We start from the raw sequence: 21,723 nt of genomic DNA, 5'->3' as shown, positions 1-21,723 counted from the left end.
AGAACGCACCACTGCACTCCAGCCTGGGTGACGGACCGAGACACTGTCTCAAAAAAATAAAAAGAAAATAAATAAATAAAAATAAAAAGCAGCTTGACCAACAGACAGCTATCCTATTTAAGGATATTCATATTCTCTTTTATTTAAGCTCTTAACGTTATATGTACCAGCTTACTTCACACTGCTTTTTTTTTTAATTTGTTTTCCTTTTTAAAACTTTTAAATTATTTTACTTTATTTTAATTGTGGTAAAACACATGAGATCACCCTCTTAATCATTTTTAAGTTGCACAATACAGTATTGTTAATGATAGACACAATGATGGACAGCAGATCTCTAGAACTTATTCATCTTGCATAACTGAATCTTTAGACCCATTGATTAGCAACTCTCCATTTCCCCCTCCCACTGTCCCCTCACAACCAGCAATCGACCCTCTGTTTCTATAAGTTTGACTACTTTAGATATCTCTAATAAGTAGAATCTTGCATTATTTGTCCTTCTGTGACTGGCTTATTTCTCTTAATGTCTTAGAGGTTCATGTATATTGTCAAATATGAAAGGATTTTCTTCTTTTTAAAAAATTAAAAAATGCAGAGAAAAATGTAGTTTTTAATTGTTCAAAAGAAAATTCAAACAGATTATCAAGTTGTGAATTTCTCCTTCACCCTCCATTTATTTGTTTTAAATTTAAGAATCAAGATTTATCTAAAATGAGGAATTTGCCAAAAGGTGATAGGTGGCAGGAATACTTCCTCTGAACCAAAATTCAATTATAAACGAGTAAAATAGCTTATTAGAATATTTGCCTAAATCATTTTGATTGTTCACAATAGAAAGTGCAGATAATTGTCAACTTGCATTGTTTATGTGATTTAAATACATGCTCAGCTGAAGAGTTCTTTACAGACTGAGTTTATTGATGGGATCATTTGTTCTCTCATTGCAGGAAGGTTTTAGAAAGAACAAATATTTCATTGATGGAATACCATAATTAAAACAGTTTTAATCCCTTAAGACCTGCCTCAGCAAAAGTCCTTTTAGCATATGATATGTAATTTTCAACTTTCTGATATGGTAACCAAAACCAAAAAATAATTCACCAAACTCTTTATTGTCTCACAATATTTACCAAGACTTACATACTTTTATAAAAGAACATTTATCAAAAATTATGTATTCTCCATAGCCAATTCTGAATAATTAAAACCAAACAAAAAGAAATTTCCTGGTACATTTTAATTTTACTGGTGTAAATCCTCATTATTTCCAAAGTTTTGCATTAACGTAGCATTTTTATCTGAAACTCCATACTAATAATTATTCATGATTAAACTTTTCAATTTATAGAAAGCAAATAATATTACATTTATTCTGTATATGTAACATCTATTCTGTATATGACATTACTAATACCTTTCATATTTTTATGATTTATTTATTTTGAGACAATCTTGTTCTGTTGCCCAGGCTGGAGTGCACTGGCACAATTTTGGCTCACTGCAAACTCTGCCTCCCAGGTTCAAGTGATTCTCCTGCCTCAGCCTCCTGAGTAGCTGGAATTACAGGCACCCACCACCACACCCAGCTAATTTTGTATGTTTGTAGAGACGGGGTTTTGACATGTTGGCCAGGCTGGTCTTGATCTCCTGACCTCAACTGATCCACCTGCCTCAGTCTCCTACAGTGCTGGGATTACAGGCATGAGATTTTAAGCCAGTATTATTTTCTAATGTCCTCTTTTACTCATATTTTTCTGCCTTAATATTTTATGTCCATTTATACATAATTTTAATCTGCAATTTATGTATACTATATATTGATATATAAATTTTGTTATATATAGCAGTTTATGCTTATTAAGGCATTGCTACATATGACAGGAAAGCCAGTGTAAATATTTTTGCTCCTTATATCATTAAATTATTTCACATGAGAGCTGTTGATTTTTGGAATAAAATATTAACATATTTTCATAACTAGTGTGTATATATTTTACATGTATGAATCTGTGAATGTGTGTGTGCTTACTAACACACAAATCTATAACACATAGATGTGTGCATATGTGTTTGTGTACATATATATGTAAATGATGGCATGGCATAAATATATGACATCATTTTGTAAATATAAGATTGCTATTTTTGGCTAGTACATTTTCACATTTTGTTCTATCTTTAGATTTTGAAAAGACTTAAGAGATGCTCATGTGGCTATTTTAGAAAAATAATTGGATTATATAGCAAACTAAAATAGTCTGTTGACATTGAGACGAGGATAAGTGAAAGTTGTGTATATTATTGCAATTTGTTGTCAACAAGAAATCACTGTGTGCTTACTTCATGAAAGGAACTGCTTGAAAGACTCAAGAAATAATCACATTCATCAGTGGTTTTCTTTATTCATGTGGTGATCATAAGCATTAAGGAAGGGAACATAATTTGCAAAGAGAGCTTTTACAAACTTTCAGTACATAATTATTGAACACCTACTTTGTAGGAGGCCCTATGAAGACATTACAGGAGCATATACGAATCCTGATGATTATTGATATTTTCCAGCACAGCGTGAGTGTCAAGTTCTATTCCAGCACGGTGTTGGTGTTAGGTTCTATTCTAATATGTTTTCTTGACAGGTGAAAAACGTTTATCGCACAAGTAAGTTTTCAGTGTAATATATTTTACACAAATATGTGTGAGTAATCTGAGTACTGGCAACTCATCTAGATTTACTTCATTCACAGAGACCGTGACTGCTGAGTATCTACAAAAAGATCTCAGAGGAAGTAACAAAATTAACTGTGAGAATAAAAAATGTATAGAAGTTTTCAAACCAGAATAGGTCAGTAGTCCATCTAATCGGGTATGCAGTTTCTGAGTATTTCAATAACAATCCAAGATTAGATCATTTAGAGATAGTCATCAATATGGCATTAAAAAGTCACTTAATTTTCAATCGTCTACTGCAAAGCAAAATCATTTTTTACTCCACCTAATGGTGTACTTAGAGTGAAGCTAAAAAGTTATTACCTATCTAAATATTGAATATAATAATAATTTTATTTAAAGTAACAACTATTCCTATCACACAACTTCAGAAAAATAAATCATGAACTTTTAATCACTTCTGTTTACTACATATACACAAGTTTCTTTTATGGACTTCTAAATTGTGAGAAACAGGGGAGGTTGCTTAATATGAACATGAAAATATTTGCTAAAGTAATAAAACACCTTTTTGAGACTCTCAACCTAAGTTTTATAACCTAGTTGTTGAACAGAAATTCTTGAAACATCATTATTTTTCTTTTGTAGAATACACATTATATTTATATATGCTGTAAACTTCACAGATCTGTAATCCACAAGAAAATTAAAGCTGATACACATAAAAGCACTGTTATACTATACAATTATATTTAAATATAGGAATCACACACTACAGAGTGACAAACTATCTTTTTTTGTAATTTTTTATTTATTTTATTTATTTATTTATTATTATTATACTTTAGGTTTTAGGGTACATGTGCACAATGTGCAGGTTTGTTACATAGGTATCCATGAGCCATGTTGTTTTGCTGCACCCATTAACTCGTCATTTAGCATTAGGTATATCTCCTAATGCTATCCCTCCCCCCTCCCCCCACCCCACAACAGTCCCTGGAGTGTGATGTTCCCCTTCCTGTGTCCATGAGTTCTCATTTTTCAATTCCCACCTATGAGTGAGAACATGCGGTCTTTGGTTTTTTGTCCTTGCGATAGTTTACTGAGAATGATGTTTTCCAGTTTCATCCATGTCCCTACAAAGGACATGAACTCATCATTTTTTATGGCTGCATAGTATTCCATGGTGTATATGTGACACATTTTCTTAATCCAGTCTATCGTTGCTGGACATTTGGGTTGGTTCCAACTCTTTGCTATTGTGAATAGTGCCGCGATAAACATACGTGTGCATGTGTCTTTATAGCAGCATGATTTATAGTCCTTTGGGTATATACCCAGTAATGGGATGGCCGGGTCAAATGGTATTTCTAGTTCTAGATCCCTGAGGAATCGCCACACTGACTTCCACAATGGTTGAACTAGTTTACAGTCCCACCAACAGTGTAAAAGTGTTCCTATTTCTCCACATGCTCTCCAGCACCTGTTGTTTCCTGACTTTTTCATGATGGCCATTCTAACTGGTGTGAGATGGTATCTCAGTGTGGTTTTGATTTGCATTTCTCTGATGGCCAGTGATAATTAGCATTTCTTCATGTGTTTTTTGGCTGCATAAATGTCTTCTTTTGAGAAGTGTCTGTTCATGTCCTTTGCCCACTTTTTGATGGGGTTGTTTTTTTCTTGTAAATTTGTTTGAGTTCATTGTAGATTCTCAATATTAGCCCTTTGTCAGATGAGTAGGTTGCATAAATTTTCTCCCATTCTGCAGGTTGCCTGTTCACTCTGATGGTAGTTTCTTTTGCTGTGCAGAAGCTCTTTAGTTTAATTAGATCCCATTTGTCGATTTTGGCTTTTGTTGCCATTGCTTTTGGTGTTTTAGACATGAAGTCCTTGCCCACGCCTATGTCCTGAATGGTATTGCCTAGGTTTTCTTGTAGGATTTTAATGGTTTTAGGTCTAACTTTTAGGTCTTTAATCCATCTTGAATTAATTTTTGTATAAGGTGTAAGGAAGGGATCCAGTTTCAGCTTTCTACATATGGCTAGCCAGTTTTCCCAGCACCATTTATTAAATAGGGAATCCTTTCCCCATTTCTTGTTTTTGTCAGGTTTGTCAAAGATCAGATAGTTGTAGCTATGCGGCATCATTTCTGAGGGCTCTGTTCTGTTCCATTGATCTATGTCTCTGTTGTGGTACCAGTACCATGCTGTTTTGGTTACTGTAGCCTTGTAGTATAGTTTAAAGTCAGGTAGCATGATGCCTCCAGCTTTGTTCTTTTGGCTTAGGATTGACTTGGCGATGCGGGCTCTTTCTTGGTTCCATATGAACTTTAAAGTAGTTTTTTTCCAATTCTGTGAAGAAAGTCATTGGTAGCTTGATGGGGATGGCATTGAATCTATAAATTACCTTGGGCAGTATGGCCATTTTCACAATATTGATTCTTCCAACCCATGAGCATGGAATGTTCTTCCATTTGTTTGTATCCTCTTTTATTTCACTGAGCAGTGGTTTGTAGTTCTTCTTGAAGAGGTCCTTCACATCCCTTGTAAGTTGGGTTCCTAGGTATTTTATTCTCTTTGAAGCAATTGTGAATGGGAGTTCACTCATGATTTGGCTCTCTGTCTGTGATTGGTGTACAAGAATGCTTGTGATTTTTGTACATTGATTTTGTATCCTGAGACTTTGCTGAAGTTGCTAATCAGCTTAAGGAGATTTTGAGCTGAGACAATGGGGTTTTCTAGATATACAATCATGTCATCTGCAAACAGGGACAATTTGACTTCCTCTTTTCCTAATACCCTTTATTTCCTTCTCCTGCCTGATTGCTCTGGCCAGAACTTCCTTTTATTTTAATACAATTAATTGTGTATATAAGCCAGCTAAAGGGGAATTTTTAAAGCATGATTTTAAAAGTGAAAGTGTGTTTTTTTAATCATAGAAGTAACAATTTTCTAAAGTAATGGACATTTGCCAAAATTATAAAATAATATTCAGAAGTTTTGGTTAGGGTCTACTATTGGTAAATCTATTAGCTTCATCAACACTTAGTAAGATATTACCTAAACAAATAAATATAAGGTAAATAAAATTTCAGTAAAAATGAAAAGAGTAGGAACATAAGAAACCCATTTTTATGCCACCCACTGAAAAGCAAGGTATTAAAGCAACATGAAAAAAAGATCCAGTCATTTGAGTTCTTGCAATTAATTTTATTATATCCTTCCTAAAATTGAAAAATGAATGAGAGGTACAAAAAAATTACACATTTAGGGGATATTCCAAATATATGCAAATCCCTGCACTCACAACATTCACTAAGTTGACAGACCCTTACATTTTTATGGGGTTTATCGCTTATGCTCCAGCAATGTGTCTTTCTAAGTCTGCTACTTCCTACCCCCAGATTCTGACATCATGATGTCTTCACTGCCATAAAACAGTGGTAAAATCCTATGAGATGGAGAGATAATCCATATCCCAGAAGACCAAAATAGGGCATCAAGACTAAGAGTCAAAGAAAGATGCTGAATTTGTACTTCTGCCCTTAGTTTTCTAATTCTTTCTGTATATTGGTATAAAAAATTTAAATATTATTGCCACGTGCCAGGTAACAGAGGTTATGTTGATTTACTTCAATACAAAGAACACATATGAGATAGTAGCAAGCAATCAAACATCACCTGATTAAACCTAAAATAAATTGTTGCCATTTTTCATGTTCTATCCCAAGAAAACAGAGAAGTAAAATATGAACACAGTAGAAATCACCAACATTTCATCTTCCAAGTTTTGGACAGTGACGTTAATTTCTGCTTTTCCCAAATGATGTATTATTGAATATAGTTTAAATTTTGTCAGAGTATTAATTCAGGAAATTACATTCTTTCTCATATAACCCTAGTCCCAGGCATGTGAAAGCCAAAAGAAAAAAAAAATGAGTATACCAATTTCTGAAAAATAACACCATGCCCATGAGCTTGGAAAATTAAAAAATTAATGGATTCATATAAATGTCATACTAATTTTTAAATCATTTTAGGCAGAACTTTATTTATCACCTAAACCCCAAAACTAATTCATACTATTGATCCTCATTGGTCCCCTAAATTACCAAGAACTGTTATTAACTAAAGCCAGTGTCTATATTATTCTTCCAAAAAGTTCTACATATTTTCCTTTCCCAAGTAAGTACTCATTTTCTGAAGAAGACTCTGGTGCTTACAGTAACAATCAAGAAAAAGAGTTATGGTGTGTGCTTGTGAGATTATTTCACGGCCTTCCCAAAATATTTCAAGTCCTTCCCAGTAGACTTGGGATTCATAACCTGATTGAAGTTGAGGATTAAGTGAGAAGCAGAGACTTTCCATCACTGTGACTCCTATCAGGCTAGATTCACAAGATTTAGAGGTATGCTGTTATACAGAACAAAAAGACCTTAGCAGATCCAACAATTTATGCTCCAGGAACTCCAATTTTGGTTGGCCATTTTAATTACTGCTTTTGCTCTGCTGCATTGAATGGCAATTATTTCTGCTTTTCTTTTACCAATTAAATATGATTACCTTTGTGAATAGTGAGACCCTGTCTCTATTAAAAGAAAAATTAAATACTATTGCCTGGATTTTTCTTCACCAATATTATAATATCTATATTACATTTAGGGGACTTATTTCAACAGTGACATACCCAAACTTTATTGATACCTCCCTTTTTTGTTATCTTTTTTCAAGGGTGCAATTGCTTCCTTTCTCATGTGTTCTCACTGCCTTGGTGAAGGAAGTCTTCTTTGAGAACTGTCCTAGTAGATGTATTTAGGAAATGGTTATGCAAGTAGATCTTGATGGATCTACTGTACCAACTTTATCTATCTAATTTATTGAATCCTTTAATATCCTTTCTATCTAAGAATGATGTGTTTTTTCAACTCATTCTCAGTAAGCCATCATTGAGCCCAAGATTCTATTTAGTAACCACACAAATGATATTACTAGATGTTCAACTTCTCACATTGAACCCAGAATCATTGGTAAATCTATTTCATTAAAAGTAAGTCCCACCTAAATTATGTTCTCCCTTCCTCATCTAGCACCACAAGACTTAATTGCGATACATATTTCCCAGGATCAGGATCCCTAATACACATTAATCAAATCTTGAAATTCTATTGGCATGTAATCCTTCGTCTCCTGGGTTTAATTTTTTATTAACCCCATGGGGCATGCAACAATCTGCATCTAGTAATAGATCAAGAAATAATGACTGTGGGAAAGGTGGGCCATGGCAATTGGAATTTTCTTGCAAGGTAATGACCTCTTGTGTGACTGTAACAGTATCTCCATAGAAAACAGGACCTTCCTTATATGATGGGGAGGATTTTGTTTCTGCTAGCATTGGAGATACACAGTAGCATTCTAGAGTTCAGAGCTTTTAGAATTCCCCAAACTTCCAGTCTTTGCTAACCAATCCCTTAATCCTTATTTTAAAAACTTTACATTTCTATGAATTACTTTAGGAATCAACAAAGTCACACATCTGCTTTAAGATACATGAGCCATCAGGCTTCAACAAAATGCTTTTAAATAAATCATTGAAATTCTCATTCTCTGACATGTCCTGAGTCAAGTTAACTCTAAATCTATTGCTTTCTTTCTTCAGTACTCCAGTGCAATAAGAAAAACACACTTTGCCCAGAAATATTTATTGTCCTCTGGCAACTGCCACTTGTTCTATCAAAGTCATGCATTAAATAAGCACTTTGTGTCAAATGAACACAAGTGATAATTTCAGTAATCAGTAACTTTTGCCACAGCATACCACAGACTACTGTGTTCCACCTTTCAATGTTAAATAATCTTTAACTCATTGAAACACAATTAACATCTTGACTTTCCAGATTCCAAATCTTGAAGATTGATAGCTTACAACAAATTCTAACACCAAACATTGTCAAGTGGATCTAAGTTACAGAGAGAAAAATATCTCAAGTTATTTTAAGAAGACTGAGCTGCCTACAAAGTTGTTATAAGGACTGGAAGAATATGCCCTAGCTTCTGCCCCTACAATTAACTTCAAGGATAACATTACTGAACTTTGCTTACAAAGAAACTAACCTTTTTCAAGGCCAGGGAGTGGGAATTTCATCAAGACATTATCAAAGGTTGAGTTCCCGGAACAGGCAAGCTGTGCTGACAAGATTAGAAGGTTACTATCAGAACTGTCAGCTCCAGTTTGCTGCAAGATCTGAACTAGCAAAATGGATCTCATTAACTACTCTGTGTTCCCCACTTAATTCATCTTCAAAACCAAGTATGTGGGTAAATCAGAATTTTAGAACTAAAATTATAAGCAGAATCTCTGCCGTAAGCCAGGGACATGAAATGTTTAGTTTCCCAGTGTCTATATTAAAGGAAGATACACCAGCAGGATCTTCTACCCTATTTTGAATAGGCCAGTCTACTGAATCTACCACAATCATCAGCATTCTAAAATTCAGCTGAGGACAAGACCCTGGCACTTAATAGAATAGAAGTGGCTGAAAATTGAATGATGGTGAGTACCAATGATGAGTTCCAGAATCTGTGTTTAAGGCTTGTGATTTCTGAACACTAATAATTTGTCCCATCCTCTTTTTAATCCATTGCTTTGTTTTTATATGTAGTATTAACAATTTAGATAAGGCAAATTCTAAAGTTTCTAACACATATTTTCACATATTCTCTCATTTTAGAACAACTGTTGAAAAAAAAGTGTTGTGGGATTTAGAGGTTTTCTGTTCTTCACAATGGATTCTTTACAATGGATTTGTTTTAGCCCATGGAGGAAGAGTAGAGAATATGTGTGTGTATTAGTAAGAAAATGTTAAATTTATTAAGATTCAGTAAGGGTAGAATAAACATCAGACTTATAAACTCATAAAAATCTACAAGGAAAAAAAGCAGGAAATAGAAAGTTTTGTTATGCCTCATAAAATGAAGCAAGCAGTTGCCTGAAGCTAAGGGGGAAAAACACATCTAGACACAAGGGACAAGCTTTATAACATAACTAATTTCAAACGCAAAGATTTTGGGCCAAAATATATATTTAAGAACACAATAATAAAAATATCGTAGAAAACACCATGAACAGATTTGGGTATTGGGACAACATGTATGACTATTTCTTTTTATTTTCTAATTTCCTTGTCTCAGTGCTCTGTCTGGGATATATTTTATAGCAATAATCATGCAACGTTTATTTCTAAGCGAGAGAAAAAAAATAAGGCACAAAGCCAGTTGTCAGAATCATGTACTGTAGATTCACAGAAAATATCAAAGCCAACATGTCATTAATTAGATTGTCCTAATCTTAGAATGCTTTTACCCTTCTTAGAAATAAAGAAAGAAGCAATCGGGAGAGGTTGGGAAAAGAAGGAATGATGGAAATAATAAAACAGCAGGGAGAAGGAAAGGGAAGTGGCAGGGAAAGAAAGTCGACTGGGAGCAGAGGGAGACAGGGAAAGAGGAGGATAAAGGGCAGAAGAAGGAAGAAAAGAAGCAAGAAGGGGGAAAGGGTTTAGGAAAGGAAAGATGAAGAGAAAGAAAATGTAAACGAGAAGATAAGGAGAAGGAATTAGTAGGAAGGAAGAAAACCAAAAGGAGACTGGAGATTGAGAAGAAACAATGGCAACAGTAACCTCATCATCCATTGGTACCCCAAATGAAGTGAATTGTCACAATCAGCTGTATTCTCCCTTTTCTTTTCAGGGACTAAATTTCCCCTAGATACAATAGAAAATTTTTTTTTAATTTTGTTTTGTTTTTTCTAAACTTAATTCCTCCTGATTATTAGTACACAATAAAAATATGTATACTTGCAAAAATTAGCCCAGCATGATGGCGGATGCCTGTAATCCCAGTTACTCGGAAGGCTGGGGCAGGAGAATTGCTTGAACATGGGAGGCGGAGGTTGCAGGGAGCCAAGATCACACCACTGCACTCCAGCCTGGGCGACAGAGCGAGGCTCCATCTAAAAATATATATACATATATATGTATACTTGGAAAAACTCTGAAAATATGGTGTCTGTGTGAGTGTGTGTATGTGTAACACCAAAATAAAACATTTTAATCTTGAATTTTGAAATTATCTTTTGTTATTAATAAGCTGATCTGCAACTTATAAAATTGTTTAACAATATTCACCAACGCACTAGGGATACATTAAAAGGGAAAAGATTTACCATTTGATTCCTATATCAGAGGTAATAAGTTGGTTAAAGTTGAAGTGAACTAACCTCTACTCACTACAAGAATGGTCAGAAAAAAAAAAAACTGAAAAATGTAGATTTTAGCTATACCAACTTTCCAAAAATCATTAAGAAAACCAGAATAAATAAAGAGCTAAACCTAGTCACTCTATATGGGATTGTTCCATTTCTTTTTAGTTCTCTCTTTACTTTGACAAAATGTCACATCTTCTTGTCAGGGGACTATACTGCTTCACAGGATCCCTATTATTTCATTCTACTAGTACAAATAAAAGTATGCCAACTGAGAACCAAAATGAAAATAATGCTAACTCTCAATATATTTCTAGTTATAATCAACCAGATAGGCTATTCTTAGGCATTTGCTAGTTTTTTTTTTTTTCCTTCCATTTTTGGGCCCTGATGAATTGAATAAGATTAATAAAAGTAGGACTGATGATTCATGACTCTGAACCATAGAACTGTCAATCATGAAGTCTGAACCATAGAACTGTCAATCATGAAGTCTGAACCATAGAACTGTCAATCATGAAGTCTGAACCATAGAACTGTCAATCATGAAGTCTGAACCATAGAACTGTCAATCATGAAGTAAATTTGGTATTTTTCTAATCTTTGTCATTTACGTTTCAAGTGTATAAAAAAGTACATTTAAAAAGCCAATGATTACTATGACTATTTTAAATGACAAAGTATTTCATTTGAATTCTGTATCAAGATAAAATTTTCTTAAATTAGGTGTTCATCTCAGCTGTTAAAACTAAAAGAACCTCTAACCTCATAATCTGTACCTTTTATCCATAAGTAAGGAAAACAGTTGAGGACTGAGACCAAAGTTTTTGACACCGTCTTTTTCTTCATAAAGACGGTGTATATATATATAATATATATTGCTGACATCAAGTTGTCTTTTTGCTGTCTTTCTGAAGAGAGCAAACAAGTCCTGAAATAAAAGATATTTGCTTATTTTGCTCTCAAATAAGTATGAGTTCAGAGGAAAATCCTCCAAAACTTATAAGTACAAGGATCAGGTTATCCCCAGCTCACTGCCCCACCATTCCTGATTTGTGTCTCTTACCCTCATAGTTCAGAAAAGCACCTCTATGGGAGGTGGAAGGTAGTAGAATCAATAAATTAAAAAAAAAAAAAAAAACTGTAAATGGAATAGTTTTGTGGGTTTCTTGGTTTGTTTGTTTGTTTGCTTGCTTGTTTTTTTAAAGAAAGGCTTCTGGAAGCCACCATGAGACACAACCACTTACATTTCATTGACCAAAATTCTGTCATATATCCACACTTCCTCACAAACAGTTCTAAGGAATAGATTTACCATTCTAGATAGCCATGTGCCTAGCCCCAAATCAACAGCTATATCACACTGGAAAACAAACAATAGATGATGAAGACAACTATATTTCTCTGCCATATTTTCTTTCTCATTTTATTTTCATTCTATGTTACCATTATTTTTTATTTTTCTTTTCCATTTTCTGAAATCTCATATTTAATTATCTAAATCAAGATTCCTGTGGAGAGTATAAGGTAAGTCCTTGTCATTTCTTAAAATTCTTTAATATTAGTTTTTGAGTGGCAGTTTTTTAGAATTATGATATTATTTATAATGTTTCTGTTTGTGTGTATGTTTGTGTTTATTAGTTGTAGAAAAATAACTCCAGTAAAGTGACTAAAATATGTTGTTTTCAATATATGATAAAGAATATTAGCTTAAGAATTACAATATGATTAGTTATTGAAGCATATCAGTGACATGATGCATTATTTGGTATACTATATTGTTTAAAAATACTTTTTGTCCTATCTTGGTGAAGGATTATTACTTCTGTGCTGCGTAAGCCTCCAGCTTGTTTATGGAATTTGCTTTCATGATAAAAAAAAAAAGTGAGTGGAAATGACATGTATCACTTCTGAGCAGAAACTCCAGGATCCAGCACATAATTCACTATTTTCTCTTATTATTTTTCACGAGTACAAACATTGCCCAGATGGAAGTGAATCCACATGCCTAGATCCAGAGCAAAGACAATGAATTCATTTGGCCTGAGAGATTAGAGGATAGTTTTGTTTACTGTATCATAATCTTGACTATTCTGACTTAAATAATTACTACATTTAAGTTTCAGGATTTATCAAACTCATTAATATTTGTCAACAAACATCTAGCTCTTTATTTAAACAGGGTTTTATTTAAAGCCTTCCAATGTTTTCTAAAAAACTTAGAATACAATCTAAATGCCTTAACTGAGATAACAAATTTAAAATGATTGTGTTCCTGGCCTATGTCTGCCATTCCATATGGTAAAACTATTCCCCAGTGGTACTACACTTCATCCTGATTGACCTTCTTTCTGTACCTGAAAAAAATACACCATGTGTGTTTCAAGCTCAGAACCTTTGTAACAGCTACCCTTCTGCCTAAATTCCAGTTACTCTGGCCTAAATATGTCAGCTCCTTCCTGTCACTCAGATCTTATCTCAGACATACTTGAGATAAGTATCTAAAGAATTCCCATTCTGTCAGAAACTCAATCTTAGAAATTTATTTTCCTCATGTCACTACCATTATTTTGTTTAATTTGTGGTTTACTAAGTTATTCTATGTATGTTCTTCCTAATTTCTAAGGAACTAGATGGCAAGTGGCATTTGTGGCCTGACACAAAGTAAGTAAGCCATACATGCTTTTTGAATAAATGATTGAGATGATATATGACACCATTTGCATGAGATGAGTCTGACAGGGAACTCCTACTGTTAATTCAGAGGAAACATAAAGGATATGAAGGCAATTTCTATCACTGGCTGAATTTCCAAAGCTTTTGCGAGTAAGACTTTAAAAAGATCATCACTTGAATGAATCTAGTATCATTTTCTCTAACTGTATCATCATCTATAAATATTCAGATGCAGATTAAAGTGGGTGATAATACTGCTATTCTGTAGCAATTGAAAATTCATGTTTATAGTGCACTTTGAATTTTCAAATGCTAAGAAACATCTTTAGTTAGAGAAAATTGTGAATAAATTCAGCAGTAAAAATTTATGTGGTGCTATGGTTTGAATGTGTCTCTTAAAGATCATGTGTGGGTAACTTAATCCCAAATGCAACAGTGTTGAGATGTGGAACTTTTAAGAGGTGATTAGGTTGTAATGACTATGCCATAATGAGGGGATTCATGTCATTATTACAGGAGTGGTTTTGTTATCTTCAGACTGAGTTTGTTATGAAAGTGAGTTCAGCCTTCTCTTGTTTTCTTGTCATGTGATGTCTTTCACCATGCTTTGACACAGCGAGAAGGACCTCACCAGGTGCCATCTCTCAGTCTTGGACTTCCTAGCCTCCACAACTGTTGAGCCAAATAAATTCTTGTTTATGAATTTCCCAGTCTGTGCTATTCTGTTGTAGCAGTACAGAATGGACTAAGACATATGGGTAAACTGTTCATTGTTCTAATTAATGAAGGCAGTTTACACAGGGGCATCTACAATGAAGCTTGATTGATTCTTAGTGTTCTGAAATTCTGCATCTAGTCTCTCCATTATGCAATTTAAAAATATCCACTTTTCCATGTATAAATGCAAGTAGGAGGATTTAAATTCAGATGACAACAGACAGGCTGGGATTCAAAGAGAAAACCCTTGCATGATCCAAACCATGGCAGTTTAGGGTATAGTTGTTCAGTTAGAGTACCTTTATGATTCATAAAAGTTGGTTTTAAAAGAAAATATTCTCTCAGCTTTTTCAGAGAGTTAACATAAAAACATTGTTTTATTACACAAAGTTTACCTAATGGGAAAATTGTTTTCATATAACTAAATATGTTAAGCTAGTTATAACTTCTGAAGACAATGCAAGTTTATAACTTTGTTTCTTTACTAGGATTCACGTGACCTTTACATAATTAAGAGTGATAAATGTTAATTAAATAATTTGCTTGTTGATGATTCCTTCCATTTTGTCCCTAACTTCTTTATAGCACTATTCTCCCAACATAAAGTATCCTTAGTAGCTGAAGAAGGTAAATGTAACAAAAGACATGCAAGACTTTTACAGTTATAACTACAAAAATATATCACAAATTCTAACTAAATTGTCCTATAAAGGCAATGCAGGTTTAATCAAACTCTCAACAGGCTTTTTTGTTGGTAGAATTTTGCTATCTGATTCTAACATTCATAGGGAAAGGGCAAAGGGCCTAGAAGAGGCAGACTAATCTTTAGAAAAAGAGAGCAAGATTATAGGATTGGCATTATCAGATTTCAATACTTATTAAAAAGTTATACTAATCAGGACACTATGGTATTGGAATAAAATTCAACAAAAATATTCATGACTGAATAAAAAGTCCAGAAGTAACACACACATTTACACAGTTCATTGCTTTTCAAATAAAGTGCCAAATAAATTCAACAGAGGAAAATAAAGTGTATTTTAAATAGATGATGTGAAACAACAGAAAAAAATTCATGGGAAAAAAAGTAAAAGTAAACTTCAACCCCTACCTCCCACTGCACACCATAGTTATTTTACAATGAGTGGTAGACATTAAAAGTAAAGCTAAAATTATAAATATCCTAGAAAAAAAAAAGAAGAATATTTATAAGGCCTTGTAACAGTCAAGCATACCTGAGTGAAAACACAAAATATACTGTTAAAAGTAGCCGATTATCTGTATTTCATCAAATTATACACTTCAGCTCATCAAAAGACAATACTTAAGAATGAAAAGGCAGGCTCAGAAAAGAAAAAATATTTTCCTACATGTATCTTTCTAAGGAGTGGTATTCGAAATATGTAATATAACAAATCAATAATTAAAAAATTGCTCAATTAAAATTGAGGAAGAGAAGAACAGTTTACAAAAGAAGATATATGAATGGCCAATAGGTATTTAAAAACTCCTCAATATTAGCATTTGGAGATATCCAAATTAAAACTACAAATCAGAAACACTGGAATGACAAAACTAAAAGGACTAAAACACCAAGAACTGGCTAGGGTACAGGGATACTGGACTCTTAATACTTTGCTAGGCATATTAAGTGTTTTTACTGTTCAGGAATAGAGTGTGTAGTTTTTCAAAAAGTTAAACATGCAGCTGCCCCCATGAGCTGGCAATTTCATTTCTAGGTTTTTAGTCTAGGGAAATGAAGATGTGTGTGCACCACAAGACATGTTCACAAAATCAATGCAATTAGGAGCTAAACACTAAAAATTTGGGTAACTAAATTGTGTAAACACTAAAACAACCAATCATCCTCAACATGGTAATGAATAAGTGCTTTGTGGTACATTCTTGCAATTGAATATTATTTTTTAAAATAAACTAATAACACGTGGAACAACATAGATGGATTTCAAAAATATCACTTCTAACAGAAGAGGCCAAACCCAAAAGACCACTGTGGGATTCCATTACATGAATATCAACAAGAGAAAACTCTAACTTATGATGATGAGAACAAGAACAGCAATGTCTGGTGGGCATTGGGATTAGAAGGGATACAGGAACAAAGACATTTTCTGGAATTATAAAAATCTTTTATATATTTTTTCTATTGTTGATTTCATTTGTTTGTCAGCATTAATCAAATTTATACACTGTACTTCACAGTATGTAAAATTTATCACAGTAACAAATGAACAAATAAAAATCAGTTATTCAAGGATTGGATCATTTAGGCTACTTTAAGCCAGCATAAGTAACAGATTTTATTTAAGAAAATAATTAGAAGGTGCTGGGGGCTTTTAAGCAGTACTATAATGTGTTGATTTATATTTTGAAGGCATCCTTCAGACATGTGTGTTCTCATTTCCTACTCTCATTGTGAAAAGTGTTATGAAAAGCTAAAATTTTAGCAAAAATGTGCTTATGTCTTCCAGAAAATTTAGTGTTAATTCTAATTTCTTATCTGCTTTACCAATAGAATGCAGAAATAAATTTTGCTGTTAAAAATCAGATTTGTTTTGGGTTTCTTGTCAGGTGAAGGGGATTTATTGATTTCTCCCACTAGACACTACTCTTTTACTCCAAAACTTCACAATAAAATTCCAAACAAAGTACCTCAGAGGAAGAATAGAGACTCTAAATCTTTTAACTTAGTGTCAAAGAGCAAAGTTGCTCAAGGAATGGCATCCTTACATAAGATTTCACCCAGGTGATTATTATTAATTCATTTTTATTCGGAATATTTTATATATTTCTTTCAGGAAATTATTGATTAAAAAATGAGTTTTTTAAAATAACTGGAAATTCATTATCAGTAAATATCTCAAAGGCGTGAAGATAAATTTATTAATTAGAAGCCAGAGGCCTGAAATTTTTATGCAACATTCTAATTACAATGGGCAGATTCCTCTCCTACCTCTCAATCTACTTCTTCCATTCATTTTTTAAAAATTCTTAATCTCCTATATTATGTAACTTTTCTGTTGTAACAAATTAAGTCTAGCTGGGTGGCTTTAGAAAAACAGAAATTTATTTTCTCACAGTTCCGGAGGCCAAACGTCCTCAGGATCACACTTTCCTTGGAGGCTCTAGGAGAGAATCCATTCTTTGCCTCTTCCAGCTCCTGTCACTGTGGGGATTCCTTGACTTGTGCCACATCAGTCCAGGCTCTGCCTCTGTCGTCACACTACCTCCTCCTCTTCTGTATATCTTCTCCTTTATGTGTCTCTTATGAGAACACTTGCATTGGATTTAGGACCCACACCAATCATCTAAGATCATCTCCTCATTTCAAAATCCTTTAATTACCTTTTGTTTGTTTGTTTTTGATATAAGATAACAGTCACAGGTTCTGAGGATTAAGACAGAAGCATATCTTTTGGAGGGCCACTATTTAATCTACTACATATGTTAATTAATATCCAGTAAGCATTGCCTTGTGCTCAGCACCATTTGAATCTGCATGAGAAGACATAAAATAATGGTCATATGCATACCTTCTTGATTTATATTATAGCTCGATCTCTTAAATTGAGTGAGAACAGGTAAATGACTAACACATTTCAATTATCTGTAAAACTGGTGTGTTAGTCTGTTCTCATGCTACACTATAGGAATATACCTGAGACTGCATAATTTATAAAGTAAAGAGATGTAATTCACTCACAGTTCGGCACGAGTGGGGAGGCCTCACAAACTTACATTCATGGCAAAAGGTGAAGCAAACATGTCCTTCTTCATAGGGCAGCAGGAAGGGGATGAATGAGAACCGCACATAGGGGTAAGCCCCTTATAAAACCATCAGATCTGGTGAGAACTCATTCACTATCAGGAAAACAGCATGGAGGAAACTGCCCCCATGATTCAAATACCTCCCACTAGGTCCCTCCTACAACACACGAGATTATAGGGAACTGCAATTCAAGATGAGATTTGGATGGGGACACAGCCATACCATATCAACTGGGATACCTGTTATCTACATCAAACATTATTTTTGCAGTTAAATAAGAACAACAAAGTAATTTGCCAGCACATATTAATCACTAAATGTATTTTAGCTATTAGTTATTAACTTGTTTAACAAAAGACATATTCACTAATTTTAAGAGACTTTTACCTTATCAAATCTATATTAGAGGAAAGAAGGTATAATGCAGAATGTTCCCAACTTATGTGATACATATTTAGAGGTTGTGGTCTCATCATGGAAGCAATTCACCATCCTTGCTATTTTTGTTTCTGTTATACCAATAAAATGTTGCTTGTGTTTCTTGCCCGATATCACCCAGTAACTGAGGAAGTAGATCAGAAATAAATGGTTTGAAAGAGATAGCCTGGGATTTAAAGTTTGACATTAATCAACGGCATAGGAGATCACCTATCAGCATGTTTTTCCCTCTCTGTCCTACTTCCACTTACCTCCCTTCTTTCTTTCTACCATAACTGTCCCACAGGCAGTCTAGCAAAAGATTGATTGTTGAAAAAAAGAAAGAACAATAAAGTAAAATAATAAAGTCCAAATAAACCAAAATAGACTTATCTTTCCCCAACAACAGATTTCTGGGTTCATAATTCCTCCCCATTCTGCTGTGAGTCTCATTGAGGGTTGCTCACATCAGGGGGATGCTGGCAACCACCCAGCTCTCTCCATAGCATGTTTACCAACACTAAGTTGTACTTACTTTAAGCCTTAATTTGCCTGAATAACTATTGTGAAGATCAAAAAATACTAACGTAAAACAAAGATGGTTGTTTTTATAAAAATGATGTTGAAATGTTTAACATTAGATAAATGTAAGTATGTCATTTAAAATTGCTTTAAAAATAGTTGTGGACAAGACAACAATAAAGGGTTGGGTGGATTAATTGTAAACATCTCATAAATCCTGCACCCAGATGGCTTCACAAATATTATATCTTTATTCCCTTTAAAAATTGAAACTGGAGGCCAGGCGCGGTGGCTCACGCATGTAATCCCAGCACTTTGGGAAGCTGAGGTGGGCAGATCACGAGGTCAGGAGATCAAGACCATCCTGGCTAACATGGTGAAACCTCGTCTCTCTGCTACAAATACAAAAAAATTAGCCGGGCGTGGTGTTGGGCGCCTGTAGTCCCAGCTACTAGGGAGGCTGAGGCAGGAGAATGGCGTGAACTTGGGAGGCGGAGATTGCAGTGAGCCGAGATTGTGCCACTGCACTCCAGCCTGGGCGACAGAGCGAGACTCCATCTCAAATAAATAAATAAATAAATAAAATAACATAAAATAAAATAAAAATAAAAATTGAAATGGGAAACTGCAATTTAAGACAGAAAAATAAAAAAACACAGGTACACAAAAGACATTTTGAAATTCCAGTCAGTTAACTCAAATTGAAGAAAAGATTCATTCCTTCTATATTAAGAGATTACCTACTGTATTAGTTTCTGAGAGCTGCCAAAAACTGGGTAGCTTAAAACAATGGAAGTATGTGTTCACAGTTCCAGAGGTTCAAAGTCTGAAATCAAGGTAACGAATTGGCAGGATTGCTTCCCTTTTGGAGACTCTGAGGAAACATCTGCTCCATATCTCTCTTGTAGCTTCTGGTGGTTATGAACAGTCCTTAGTGTTCCTTCGCTGGTAAATGAATCGCTTCATTCTCTGCCTCCACCTTTTCATGGTCTTCTCTTTTTGTGTGTCTGAATTTCCACCTTCTTATAAGGGCACTAATCATTAGATAATCCCCTATGACCTTATCTTAATAAGATGACATCTTAAAGATCCTATTTCCAAATAAGGTCACAGTCACAGTTTCAGGTCTACCTGAATTATGAGGGGACACTATTCAACACAGTACAGCTAATAATACCACCTCATTTCTTCATCTATCAAGCTGCTATAAGGGAGGTGGAAAGAATCAATATAATTTATGGTTAAACTGGTTTTAAGCTTTGTTGCGGATTTAGTTACATGTAAGTCTGACAGGACTCTCATTTCACCACTTGCTCAAAATTTTTTTTTGACTTTGAGATTAGAGTATTTATTTCAGGATAGCTTGGGATCTGAGCATTGGCCACACTCTAGATACCTCTTTGTTTTACAGTTCAGTAGATAACTTTCTGAACTGTGGGAGATCAACTTCTGCCTTATAGTCTGATATCCAGCCTTCCAAATGACTGTGAAGTTCTCTTTTCTTTTCAGCCCAGCCCATGGCTTTTCACTTTTGCGGGATTTTTCTCTACCCCTGCTGCATTAATCCTAGCCCACAGAGGGCCACTACTTTGAACTAAATAAAGATCTGTGTGCAGTGTGGAAAGTTCTCTCCCCTGCCCTACCCTCCTACCAGCCTCCATACATTTGTCTGCATTTGGTGAAAGTCTTCTGTACCTCCAGGGAATCTTTCACAACCCTTTTACCTGCTCTTGTCCTTCAGCAACAGTGTGGTGACAACATGCTCAGTGAAGGCTCTGTCATCTTGAGGATTTTCCCCAACCCTCTTTCCCTGCCTCCAATCTTCAGGTCACTACTTCCATGTACATTAGTATATGGAAATTATAACCTTGTGTACCTGAGAGAATACTTTTTCATTTCCTATGCTCTGTTCCTACTCGGCTGAGTAACTGGTGAAGACCCCATGCTTCTGGAGTATGCTGTCAGCCACACTCTTTATCCCACACTGTAAAACGCACTAGTACTATCCACTCAGTGAAGGCTTTGTGTGAAACAACTGGAAGAGAAACAGATACTGAGACTTCTTGGAAAACTATTAGTTATGCCAGAGCATACACAGCCATTACAATTCTTTAAAAGTTATTCTGGGTTTTTTTAATGCTATCCTATGACAGGTTCACTCTCATTTTACTATATGTACAAAGATAAAAGCAACTGTGTGTTCTTCTCTCCAAGGACAGGCTCCTGCCTCAGTGAAATATAATTCATCTAGATTTCTATTCATCATAAGTTCTTTGATGGGCTTAAAAATAAAGCATCATAGTTTTTATAGCTTATTCAGCTTATCTTGTTACACCATAAACTTTTTCTTAAATAGGACAACAAAAGATCTAATTATAAAGAAAATATTAATAAGTATGAACTTCATTAGAATAAAATACTTCTGTTTCTCAAAAGATTCCATGAAGAATGTAAAAATGCTATCCATGAGTAGAAAAAATTTGCATACATGTAAACAAAAAAATGTATATACAAAATATGTAAATTCCTTCTACAAAGCAATCAGTAAATTGCAGACAATAAGGAGGAAAAAAGAAAAACCAGTCAAAAGATTTTTTAAAAGGTTGTTCCCAAAAGAGAATAAACAAATGGTCAATAAGAATTTAAAATGTGTTACATCATACTATATCCTTCAT

General features: G+C 34.3%; 1 long non-coding RNA gene across 3 annotated transcripts in view; it reads left to right on the top strand.

Moving 5' to 3' along the window:
* Window positions 1-21,723, top strand: part of LOC134736472 (uncharacterized) — a 334,617-nt gene that overhangs the window by 195,149 nt on the left and 117,745 nt on the right. The gene's annotated exons all lie outside the window — the stretch shown is intronic.

The sequence above is a fragment of the Symphalangus syndactylus genome, chromosome 4 (assembly GCF_028878055.3).
Source record: "Symphalangus syndactylus isolate Jambi chromosome 4, NHGRI_mSymSyn1-v2.1_pri, whole genome shotgun sequence".
Taxonomy (NCBI): domain Eukaryota; kingdom Metazoa; phylum Chordata; class Mammalia; order Primates; family Hylobatidae; genus Symphalangus; species Symphalangus syndactylus.
The sequence above is the reverse complement of the archived record's forward strand: the minus strand, read 5'-3'. Positions and strand labels throughout refer to the sequence as shown.